This window comes from Micropterus salmoides, unplaced genomic scaffold (assembly GCF_014851395.1).
Source record: "Micropterus salmoides isolate LMB-PRFRI ecotype aquatic unplaced genomic scaffold, ASM1485139v1 Ms_hic_scaffold_2, whole genome shotgun sequence".
NCBI lineage: Eukaryota > Metazoa > Chordata > Actinopteri > Centrarchiformes > Centrarchidae > Micropterus > Micropterus salmoides.
The window spans coordinates 5,029,527-5,042,256 of NW_024041150.1; the positions used below are offsets into that span (position 1 = coordinate 5,029,527).

Sequence of the window (12,730 nt, forward strand, 5' to 3'; positions counted from 1 at the left end):
TCCGCATGTAGGGATCCAAACTAAGTTTTCAAAACACCAAACTCACACAGTAACACAAACTAACCGGCCAAGGCAGCAGTAGATGTGTAACTCCCTTGTTCTGCTAGGTAAAATGGTTTTTGTGAATTGACTCTGGTGGCTTTCAACAGTGATCTAGCGGCTGTTTCTGGTTAAACAAAAAGGTTTATCTCTGTGGCGATCCTTTCCATGATGTTGTCAAACACTGACAATAACTGAGAATAACAATGTGAGCCTGTCAGTGGCAAAAACAAGCACTTTTAAGTCTTTGTCCCCAAGGATTACGTTGGAGCCATTGCAGCCCAAGTTGTGGCTGAGGCGATCCACTGGACCAATTCCAAAACCTTTTGTATCCATCCCAAAATATGTAAAAAAAAAAATAGGGCCTAAATTTAAAAATGACTTTATAAATGTTAAAGTTGGAATGGTATGTATTTATGTATGTATTTAAGCGTTTCACTGTACCTTAAACTTGAAAACTCCATTAAGTAGTAGTTTGATTCACCGTTATTATTGAAATTTTGATTAGTTTGAGCTTTAAATGTTTCTTTTTCAAATGTCTGGTGTTTTGTGTACAGATGAAAAATGTATAAGAGGTTGAGGAATCTCACTTATTTAGACATAGAGACACCTCCACAAAAATACAACTGGCTTAGAGATTAATAAGGGAAGGGCTGGATGAATGTTCTCCATGAGGAGATGATAAGTGTCTGACCGTCCCCTCATCGCTGTCTCACCAGTCTCAGATGAACTGATTCACTGTGTTTCACATGAAATTAAATACTAAATTAGCATAGAAATGTTAAATCTAGGTTGATGTCTGGTACGGTGCTGTGATCACAGGATGTTCCTACAATGATCAGCTGGTAACAAACCTGCAGCTAGATATTGTACTCCAAATGTTTCTGAAGTGTTTCCTTTTCAACGAATGTCAATAACAACTCCAAGACATTTTGATCAGACACATATGGTTGTTCTGATATATCCACAGCATCACAATATGCATTATGTGAGTGAGATAAATAAACAATAAATAAATAAAAAAACAAGACCATGGAGGGCCATTCATTCACTTTTAACTAATTAAACTTTATTCTTTTAGTTGGGCTGATGATACAAATAGATGTCTGAAAATATGCTTTTGTAGCTCCCTGCATACTGCAAAAAAGAGTAATCTCCTTTTAACAAGAGAACGTTTTGAATAAAGCCACTGATGCTTGAAAATGAAATTTCATTCATCTTTGCTCAAAGCAAGTTTGACAGGAGTTTTAATCCTGTCTCGTCTGATCGGTGACAGGTGTGACATTAAAACCATCTGGGCTGGTTTGTGGCCTATTAGCCGAACATTCACTGCAGGAAGCAGCAATCGATTAAATCCTGAAGATGATGGTGTGTCTGAAAACTCGATAATTGAACCAGCAGATTTGGGTGTGAAGTTCTGATAGCCTGTCCGCTAAGTCTCTGAGGAATTCTGTGAACAATTTTGCTGCTCCACAATTTACATCCAGTGACAATGTTCAGTATGAAAGCACAAAATCGTGTCACTTATACCAGTGTTCAGACATTAACCTAACCGTAACAAAGACCTTTAAATTATCTTAAATATACTGTCACGGCCATGACCCCTGTTTTTCTTTGTGCTTTGTGTTCCCCTCCCTTGTTGCCCTTGGGTTTGTCTTGTCTGTCTCTCTGGCACATTCCCAATGTCCCCCCTAAACCCTAAGCCCTGAACCCTCACAGACTTTACTACCGTCACTTGATTGAGTGCAAAAGGCTGCAAGGGCTCAAAATGCTGTAAACAGGAACGGGACGGCACCATGCCACGTTACCTTGACAACGCTGAAGCACATTGCCAACTATTTTGTGTTTTTGCCTGATATTTAAGTCTTGCAGGCTCTTGCCCTACAGAGTGGAGGAGAGGTCAATCATTGCACTTTTGGTGGTCAAAACAGCAACATTAAGCAATTAAAATAACTAGAATAAATGAAGTGTGTAACAAGGTGATTGCATTCCTCTGACTTCATGTGTTCTTATCTTAAATCCATGTTAAACAAAATTCTAACAATTTTAACATCAGTGTTGATGTCTCTTATAAGGCAGATTTGCTGTGATTTTTCTCTGGCTTCCAGGCTTCCCCTGTTAACCCCGTGTTTCATGTCATACTGCTATGAATTGTGGGTAATTCCCTCAAGCAAAGTCTGCAGAAGGGTGGATTTACAAAAAGGGTCTAAAACAGGCTCAAAATGCCTGCGAGAGAGCCTTTGCGCACTTGACGATTTGACAGTGGGACGGCCCTAAACCCTTATGTATTTACCGGGAACGTGCCTCAAAGTCTGTGAGTCTGATAGTGTGGACATTGGGATTGGGCCTCTGAGTTGTGTTTGTGGGCGTGGCGTTCACACACACTCTCTCTCCTGGCTCCCGGAGACCTCTGATTATGCACACCTCATCTTCATCAACTATCATCTACTCTCCTGTGCTCCAAGATCACGCCCTGCAACCTGCCAGCTCGTTATTACTCAGCCGCTCCAGAGATTCGTCAGCTAGCCACGTCTTCCTCCCTGCCTGCTTCACTCCAGCCAATGCTGGCTTCCTCCTGTGCTTTCACAATGGAAAACCCTCAACTCACGCCATTCCCTTCCTACTACCTTTGCAATAAATTCCCTTTTAATTTTACTCTACGCATGCTTCTGGGTCTGGGCCTGCCAAACCTAACACATATCATAACCCTATGATGTTACACATTATTGTAGGAATGATCAATGAAAACACATCACAAAACATAATCAGGGGTTTTGCAGAATCTTCAAGTGTTATTGTGTTTGGAAATAGGGTCCACAACTGATGTTCAACCGTGTCACCAAAATTGTTGTATGACAGGTTATAAGACTTTCAATCTAATACCCACAAAGATTGGTGGTATTAAATGTCATCCGTCAGCGCACAAACACACTAAAGGAGCACTGAGAAGGTGACAATGATTGTATTAAAATATTAGATATCATTGAATGACATTAACTGTAGTGGACATTTAATAGAAACAAATAAGACACACTGTATGAGTCATAATGCTAGCAATGATATGTTTTAGATCTTAGTTTACTATGTAAGCATGCACACATTTGCATATTAGCAATACACAAACACAAAATACAGCTAAAGGTTATAAGAATGTTTTGCAGGTGGTCTTAAACCAAAGTATTTAGGTAAACAGAATTTTCAACGTGGAGATGGCACTAGTCAAAAAGTACAAATTATAATTTGGGGACCATTAATAGCTGAACCAAATTTAGTCATTGATATTTAAATTTTAAAAAGTCAACTTTGTGGTTGCGCTAAGCTAGAGAAAAAAGTCAGAGGATCACTAAAGTCAGTACTATTAATTGTCTGGAAAACTTAAAGGTATGTAGAACATACGCAAAAAAATTCATGGCAATCCATGTAGGTGTGTGTGTGTGTGTGTGCGCATGTATATATTTCACTTTCAATTACAAATGTCAACCATAGAGATCACCAAAGTGAGTAGGATTTATCCTCTGGGATGACTATCTGTAAAAAATTTCATGGCAATCCATTTGTCGAGATTTTTCCATCTGGACAAAAGAAGAATTAAAGACCAACAGTGCCAGAGCTGCTAGATGGGCAAAAAATGAAGTGTGACACAAACCCCGACACCTGGGAGAGGTCCTCCTTTTTTCATTTTTGCACCTTACAGAGTCTGTGCTCACTCTTATTTAGGAGACAGTCTCATAGCCTCTGTATTGCAGTTCAGCACTTCCTGTGGAGTAATGACCATACTGACAGCAACATTTTGGACAAACAGGCGAATAAACAGAAACTCAATCACGTGTGATGTGACGCCTCTTCTTGCTGCATTTGCAACACAAATGTCCCTGCCCTGAGGTTAATATTTGTGCAAAATTTCAAATTATGTTAGAATTTATTTTTTTGACATTCAACCTCAAACATTTATAAAAGATTTTTTTCTTCTCACAGTCTGATTCACCATCTGATTTCTGCCCTCATTTTCTGGTCATGTCACACATCTTTTCCTGTCCTTGCAGACCCTGTCCTTTCCAAAATTGGTCCCTGTTTGTTTCCTGCCCCAGATCCTGCTCACACACCTGCTCCCTAGTGGATCATTAGTCTTAGCATAAATACAATCCCCAGCCTATCCTTTGTCACATTGTCGACAATGTCACCTGCAGCCTTTTGCCTGCTTTCCTTGATTTTTTTTGTTTTTTTTCTCTGTCCTTTGGTATCTCCACTATTGACTGATTTTCAGAGTAAAGGCTGTTCTACCCCACAACCTCTGCCTGCAGTGTCTTTTGAGTCTATTTTTAAAACTCACTTAATTCCCACTATATTTGTACATGGCAACAACAACAAGGTTAAGGTCTGGTTATGGCTTGGCATCTCTACCTGATGCGGGGAAAGCTTCTGGTCATTCATTGTTTGGTCTCTCTTTTGCCAATGAAACAGCCCTGACCTGTCGAGGCATGGACTGTATGTGCACTGTATGTTCAGACATCAGAACCAGCATCCACTTTTTCAACAATATGACCTACAGTAGCTCGTCTGTTGGATTACACGCCCCTGCCCTATGTGCATTAGTGAGCCTTGGCCACCCAATGACCCTGTCGACCATTCACAGCTTTTCCTTTCTTGGACCACTTCTGATAGGTACTGACCACTGCAGACCGTTTTGGAGATGCTCTGACGAAGTCGTATAGTCATCACAATTTCATCAACTATGAGTACACAATATTCACTTGCTGCCTTATATGTCCACTGGCAGGTGCCATGGTAATGAGATAATCAGTGTCATTCACTTTACCTGTCAGCAAAATGCAAACTATACATTGACAATTATATAGTCATAAAGGAAACCCAGTACAGTGCAGGCCTGTTGACTTATGTCTGCAGTCTGTAGATGATGATAAATCAAATTAATTACACCGTTGCCACATATCATGTAACAACTTTTGAAGCCAGAGGTCACCAAGTATTTTAGAGCAATACTGCCAGCAAGTCAGACCAGCACACATCAGCAGACCAACATTTCCGCTCAAACACAAACCCTCACAATGCTGAACCAGAACCAAAGACACTGTCATAAATACAGGCTGCGTTCTTTCTTATCATTTCAAGTTTTAAGATTCAATTTACTCTTTTTTTTTTGTTAGCACCAATAAAGTGTTGAATGTCTCCTTTCTTCTTGCTCATGTTGACTGTGTCTGCATGTGTCTGAAAATGCATTTAATAAAGCAGTAGACATACATTTCAAATAACTCACCTGGATTTAAACATTTTTCAATTACCTATCCAAGTAAAACTCCCAAATTCCAGAGTGAAAACAAATAACATGCTTAATGTGAAAATACTCACAAAAGACTCAAAATTAAATAATAGGCTACATTTCTACAAATCAATTTCACTGCTCATGCCTAAGCTTAACTGTAACTTAAGGCAAAAGTTAGAAACTAGCTGACTTTAGCATTCATCCATGGGCACTTGACAGACAACATTTAATTACAAAACTCTGATGGTTGGAAAGTTAAGTTTATTAAAGAAGCTAGATAGCTAACTTCTTAACCAACAGTGTCTCCATTAGCTTGTTGTGTGAGCAGCTGCCAGTGATGCACACAGACAAGATGTTTAACTAACGTCAAGTTTAGGAAATGGTATGGTCCATTTTAGGGGTTTCTGATAGCATATTTAAATATTCTTGAATCTAAGGCAGGAATATAGGAAATATATTGAAATAGTTACAGTTACAGTTAAGAAAGTTGAACGGTTATTTTTGCCTCTTTTGGAGGGGTCAAAGTCTCTATTAGGGGGTCAGACCCCCTCAATCCCCCCCATAATTTGAACCATGGCTGCCACTGGTCATAATGTAATGGGTGATCAGTTTATGGTTCCACTCAGCCTAAAACTACAGTCTTGAAATATTCATCTCTCTCACATACACCAACACAGGAACTCTGTGATGATGCACTCTGAATCTGAACAGCTGAACCTGTAGAACACACCTGTGGGGTTCAGGATGTCGTCCCCTCTGTGGCCCCTGGGTGCCTCCACTCTGTTTCAACTCCACTATTGACTGAAGATAAAAGCAGCAAGCAGAGACATACTGAAAAACAAAATTCTGAACCAAGTCGAGCAAAAACAAGGCCAACAAGAAGAAAAAAAACAGGTTTCGTCTTCACTCCTTTTTTCAATGCTGATTTTGTTTTTAATCATCATCAAGCATGCAGAGGTTCTGGTGACTTAGCCATTGGTCTCCTTATAGGTTCCTTGTTAATTATGTAAGAATTCTGCTGTTGGCCTCACTCTATCAGGACACTTAGGATAACCTCATTAACTAAATGCAAAACATATAAATGTAGTGGTGGTTCAGTTTAAAAGAGGAGGGAGTTTTTGTCAAGGAGTTGATAATTCCTTATTGTTTGGGTCACAGACTGTATTGCTGATGTCTAATAATTACTTGCAAAATTAACAAATTTCCCCCCTTCAAATATTTGTTTTCCTTTTTATCCGGACATTATTTAACCCCCTTTGACAAAACCTAGATGTGTACACGAAGAAGGTAATAAAATACTAACCATAAAGCATTGTTATCATACCGAATAAGGAAATATTACTATTATTATTATTTGGTCTACGCATAAACAACTGTATTTGTTTTGTCGGGTCAAAAAGTCATTCAGCGACAAGTAAATATACACTTTCTTATCCAACACAGTGATTGATGTTTGGGGTCAGTTAGAACCCAGAGAGTTCCTGTTAGAACACAAATTTGGGGAGGGGTAGTACTGTTTAAAAAGTACAGACTTTACAGCTGTGGTGTTTGCGATCCCAAACAAATCATTTTCTGTGGTTGTTGTATGTTAATTAATGTACATCGTCTCTAAAAAATATAACCATAAATGCTTTTGTTGTGGACCCAATTTTTAACAACCTCAACATTCCTTTCATACATTAAGAAGCTTCCTCTGTAATCTTGCACTATTTAGCTTTAGCTGCTAACCTTCTTGCAAATGTATTTTAAAGGACCATGCCTATAATTCTACATTTCAGCCCAATAACTACAAATTAAATATATTATTGTGTTAGGAACAATAATTCTTCCAAAAATAGCACAATTTCTACATGTATTTCCTTAATTTCAGAATATTATTATCACCATTTGTGGATATTTGTTAAAATAGGTCAACTGTCCATTACATTCAGTTAGCATCCAGTAAATATAAGTTTTTGGGGTAACATTACATATACTACGCTACATCACCTGATAATTTGATACTCGACAACCAAAACAACTGCACTGATGAACTCTGTTGAAAGAAAACTAAAAACACAAATGAGAATTCGCTAAAAAAGCCTGCTGTTAAAGCAAATCTCAGTTCTCAGATGCTGGATTGTCCTTGAATGCACCAACAGTGACAGCTCCTGCTTGCAACTCCACAGGACAACATTTTTTTAAATGCTAAATATGGGTAACCCTAAGTTCCTGCCAATTAAATTTTCACACATACAGGAATACACATACTTTTGTACATGTATTCGTCCCGACCGGTTTTGTACAGGACGTTCGTTCCAGTGTGTGCCTTCCTTGGTTCAGTATGCCCAAACAATTTCTGTCAAAATAGTCTATTTACAGTATGTCTACTACTTGCACACTTCCTCCAAATCCTAGAGTGGGAGTTTTGCCCGGAAAGATTTAGTAGTGCACCAGTTGTTGTCTATCAGCTGTAGCATGCTACCTGTTAATGGTTAGTGTCAAACTGCATGCTGACATTGTTCAACTGAAGTCTGTTAAGACTGTGGAAACTCTTGAAACATGTCTTTTACGACAGCATCGCCCGAATGCTATAGGAGGGTTTATGGCTGCGGATATGCGTCCAAACTCGGTCATAGAGAATATAGCATTTAAAAGCATATTGCCAAAGTGAGCCCTGCTACAATGTGCCTTCACATGTGCATTTTAATGAGTCAATTGTGCTTGTCCTGTATAAACGAGAACAAGCTGCCGTTATTCAGTTGTTATCAGCAGGTCTTTAGATATGCATTACTGACATCTGAGTTACTTATCTTCATCTTAACAATATGCCTGCATTTGAGGGCTTTAACTGTTTACGACCAAGTAGACAGAATGTTTAAATTTTTGTTATATAAATCACAAAGTAATTTCTACATATTTACGTTTTCCCTGCGAGGTACTAGGGCTGTCCCCATTAAGGATTTACATAGTCGAATCAGAATTCACAAGTCCTGCCTGTAGTCGACTGATAGTCGAATCATGTGTTTTTGTGCGCGGCGATTGTGAGGGGGGGGGGGGGTTACTCACGGTAGCTCCGCTTTAATCTTGAGAAGCTGCAGAGCTGCAGTCTCTATTTAACTTACACTGTAAATTTCCAGCTAACTGAGGCTTTTTGAGGACCCTTCTCTCTCTCTCTCTCTCTCTCTCTCTCTCTCGCGCCTGCCATCCACCGGTCCATTGCGTGCATGCCGTGCTGCCGACAGCTGCATGCACGTGGCGGTTCCTCGCGGGTCTATTTCAAGTAGCCGGCTATTTAAAAACGATAAAATATTCTTTGTGTGGTTCATCAACGGTGATAAATTATCCAAAAGTCCCACGAGGTGCAGACAACTCAGCACAACACCAGTGAAGCTGGAGCTCCGTCTCTTCAGCAAGCGTTCCTCTGCTGCCGCCACACACATACACACTACGCCAACACATGCGCACTGATGACCCAGGGTTAGGGTCACAATTTGGATTTACTCACACACTTTAAAACATTTATTGAAACCTTTTTTCTTTTTACATACTTATTTACAGCATTAAACGTTGAAATGTGTATTGTAATAGGCTGTATATTAACTTATTGGGAGAAAACTGGTAGTTGTCTGTAAAATCAGATGTTGAGCACCCCCATATCGCCAAAATGGCCTGATCTTAGTTCTGCTGCGAAGCTGACTGTGACATTGACAGTCAATCAGGCTCTGCCCATCAAAGCATCTTATCTTCAACTATTTGGGGTCAGCCCTGCGAGGTACATAACGAACAGTGAACTTTGTGTACCACTGAAATTTATTCATTCAATGACCTCCTTCCAGAAAGCAGAGACTAAAATATTTTTGCGTGCTTTGATGAACAGCTGTCTGTAATTTGCAAAATAGGCAATTTTGATTAAAAGGCTGAAAGAAGCATAATTACTGGCATTGTCCTTTAAAGGTGCTTCTTTGCAGTTTCCTCCTTTTAAATTCTGGTGTATTGTGTCCCATATCAGGCTCCGCCTTCTTTACTTTACATTTAAATATGAACACTTATCCACCCCTAAGGCTTGACCTTCACTGGACGCCTCCTTCAGAGGAACACACGGCTTGACCTCTCTCTTGTTTGAAAGATTTTACTTTTTCATAAACTTAACTTCACCTTGTCTCACGGTATTTCATGAAAAGAGCAGATAAAATATTTTACATTTACATACAATGCTTAATTGAATAATTTGAAATATTCAATAGGTCCAAGTTAATCTCCAACTTTACTGTGTCAAGAAGGTCTAAGTAAATCTATAAACTAAGCATTCCCTCAATCACACATTCATATCAGTCAAGTCTCTCTCATGTGTTATGTTTCTCCAGGTTTTTAAGAGCACTGGGTTATTAATTCTTAAAGTCCCCCATTATTTCAAATGAATCAAAATTGTGGCGGGCAAGTTTTGAGTACTGCTGAACTGAGTTTATGCTTCCTGTTCAGCTTTGGCTGCCATCCAGCTCAGTGCAGTTTCTGTCCTATCCATCCTGGTGGACTTGTCCTGGTATTAGAGCATCACTCTCAAGCCCCCCCGCCGAGGTGAATGGCGTGATCGTTTCCAAGGAGATTTCTGGGTCATCCGAACTGGACGTGGCAGGAAGCAGCAGCAGTCTGTTATGGCTCCGGGAACCATTGGAGATGATCGACTCCTCGTCAAACTGAGCGCTCATGTCTCCCAGGTGGCCGGACCCGACGTTAATGGTGCGAGATGTTGCTGCGGCTGCGCAGGGACCAGCGCCTCCTTGTGGATGTCGTGTCATGCTGGTAAGAAACAAGCTCGTCGCTGAAGTTCACAGCTTCCACCGCGTTGTTTGAGCAATGTGGTTGCAACCCAGAATGGTGGTGAAGGCCCGACGGAAGTCTGCGTTGAATGCATAATGACCGGTTGAGGAAGAGTTGGCCCAGCCGAACCAGACGAAGACGTGAAGGTGGTGTCGCTGACGCAGGGCGGGTCACAGAACGGGACCGTGCAGTTGAGGACGAAGAACGCAGCCAGCAGAAGACAAACACTCCCATGATGATGGAGATGTCTTCAGGCTTTGGTCTCCTTCTTAACGACGACTTCAATGAGGATTCTTCGTTGTGCCGGTGCTGCTGCGGTGTGTTCCGGTTCACACCATGACCTTGGTTGTGGGCCTGCTCCGCCGCCCTCTCCAAAGATGTGACCGGCGGATTTGGGTCTGGCAATCCTGTAGATCCGGGTGTAAGTGGCAATCATGATCACAACGGGATGTAGAAGCTAATGAAGGAGAGGAGATGGCGTAGGTTTTGTTCAGGTTGGCGACACAGCTCTTGGCGACGGCGCTGGCGTTGATGTTGATGTTGCTGCTGTTTGTGAAGTTCCTGCCTTCCACAACCTCCTCCTTCACCTCTTCTTCTTCCTCCTCCCCGGCCTGGTGCCAGTTTAGCTGCACTGGGATGAAGGAGATCAGGATTGACAGCGTCCACGCCACCCCGATCATGACAAACGCCACGCGGTGAGTCATCTTTCGCTCATACTTGAACGGGCTGGCGATGGCCCAGTAACGGTCCACACTGATTATGCACAGGTTCAAGATGGAGCGGTGGAGCACATTATGTCAAGGCAATCCAGACCCCGCAAAACCGTCCAAACAGCCAGGTGCCGGTCACCTCCGTGATGGCCTCCCAGGGCATCACCAGCACGGCTACGAACAGATCAGACACGGCCAGCGAGATGACGAAGAATTGGTGACTTTGGAGCGCAGGTGGCGGAACCTGACCACGGCCGCGCACACCAGCGTGTTCCCGAGCAGCGTGGACACGATGAGCAGAGAGGAGACGCAGCCGACGAGGACCGCAGTCCGCCGCCTCCTCCGCCGCTCCCGCTGTCCTCCTCCTCGCTTCCGTCCTCCTCCTCGCCGCCCGACCCCGTCCAGCTCCGACAGAACCTGGGTATAATTACTCCACTTCGTGTAGTTTTCCATATTTTCACCCCACACAGAACGAGTGATTTAAAAGTGGTAACAGGTCATTAATATCCACATGAAAAACCGCTTCTCTTCTTTCCAGCAGCTCCTGACGCACAAAACATCCTCTGAACTCCGAATGAAAATAAAACAGCACGGGAAAAGGTGACTGTCTTCAATAAGATCCTGTCAGAGATTAAGCACGCGTCTTTTTAAAATGTGATCCTTACTCCGGAGAGCCAAAGCGCAAATCATACTCAATAAAGCCTCCTCCTAGTATTTACCCTCAGAAATGTAGAAAAATAACTGATAAATTAATAGCAGTGGGTAATAATAAATCCAGTCGAAGCTGTGTCTCCCCATGGGTTTGTGAGGTCTCTGCTCCGGTCTTTTCCCAGTGTGACTGATTGTGGACTCACCTCTGACTGTGATGCGCTCAGACTCACAGTCAGGTGAGGCTGCTGCTGCTGCGGGGCTCGGCCCCTCCTGAGCGCACGTAAAAGATCACTGTCATCAATTCACTGAGTGTTTTAGCTCTGAAAAAAATAAACGAATCCAAAATGATCATGTAGTACGTGCCTCATAGGCGCACAGCTGCTCTCGTGCGTTTCTGTGAGAAGCTGTGCGCCTACGAGGCAGAAGAGAACATATATAACTATTATGGGGATTTTGTTCATATTCTAGATTTTCTCTTGTGGCAGAGACTTCTTAATTTAATCAAAAAAATGTTTGCAGTTATTACAACGGACAGTGAGGTTTCATAGGGTAATCTGACATCATGCCTTCAGGCTTTCACAGATAATAAGACGATATGACTGATTATGATAGCATTACTGCACTAATCTTTTCAGGATCTGCATTAACTCTTCAGATAAGCAGGGAGTGTCACACTGCGCCAATACTTAATCTTAAAATGCAGAAACAAGTGGACAGAACAGAGTACAATTTATTTCCATCAGCAGCTGGCTGCAAGGAAACATATTTCACTCCCTCCTAAATCTTCATTATAATATTTGTCCTCTCTGCTGGTGTGACTGCTAGACTGGAATAACAATAAGAGATGAAAGCTGTTTTTTCAGTGAACTTGGTGATCCTGATGGTGCTTTCCCCCAGATGTTTGCAGACAATTAGCAACAAAACTGACATGAAACAATGGCTGAAACTCAGTGTCTATGTCAATGTTCGGCAATAGGCCAGTAATAAATCTGGCCCGCGGGCAGATTGCTTTAATAGCAGAAAAATAAAAATAAAATAAACTGATAGCGGCTGGTGCTGAAATAGATCTGTCATGACAGATACAGTTACTCACACAATCACTTCCTCTAAAGTGAAATAAAAGCGCGAGAACGTTTTTGCAGCAATGCTTTGCCGAGTTTATGAGAGCTTTTACTTTGAAGAGCTCTGAAGGACATTCAGAAGACTCTCGTTTGCTTGACACACCTCTGAAAAAGCCTCCAGAAAACGT

At 41.6% G+C, this 12,730-nt stretch overlaps 1 pseudogene; it reads right to left on the reverse strand.

Annotated features, from left to right (window-relative positions):
• Positions 1-9,784: 9,784 nt before the first annotated feature.
• LOC119913393 lies at positions 9,785-11,327 on the reverse strand (annotated as a pseudogene).
• Between the last annotated feature and the right edge of the window lie 1,403 nt (positions 11,328-12,730).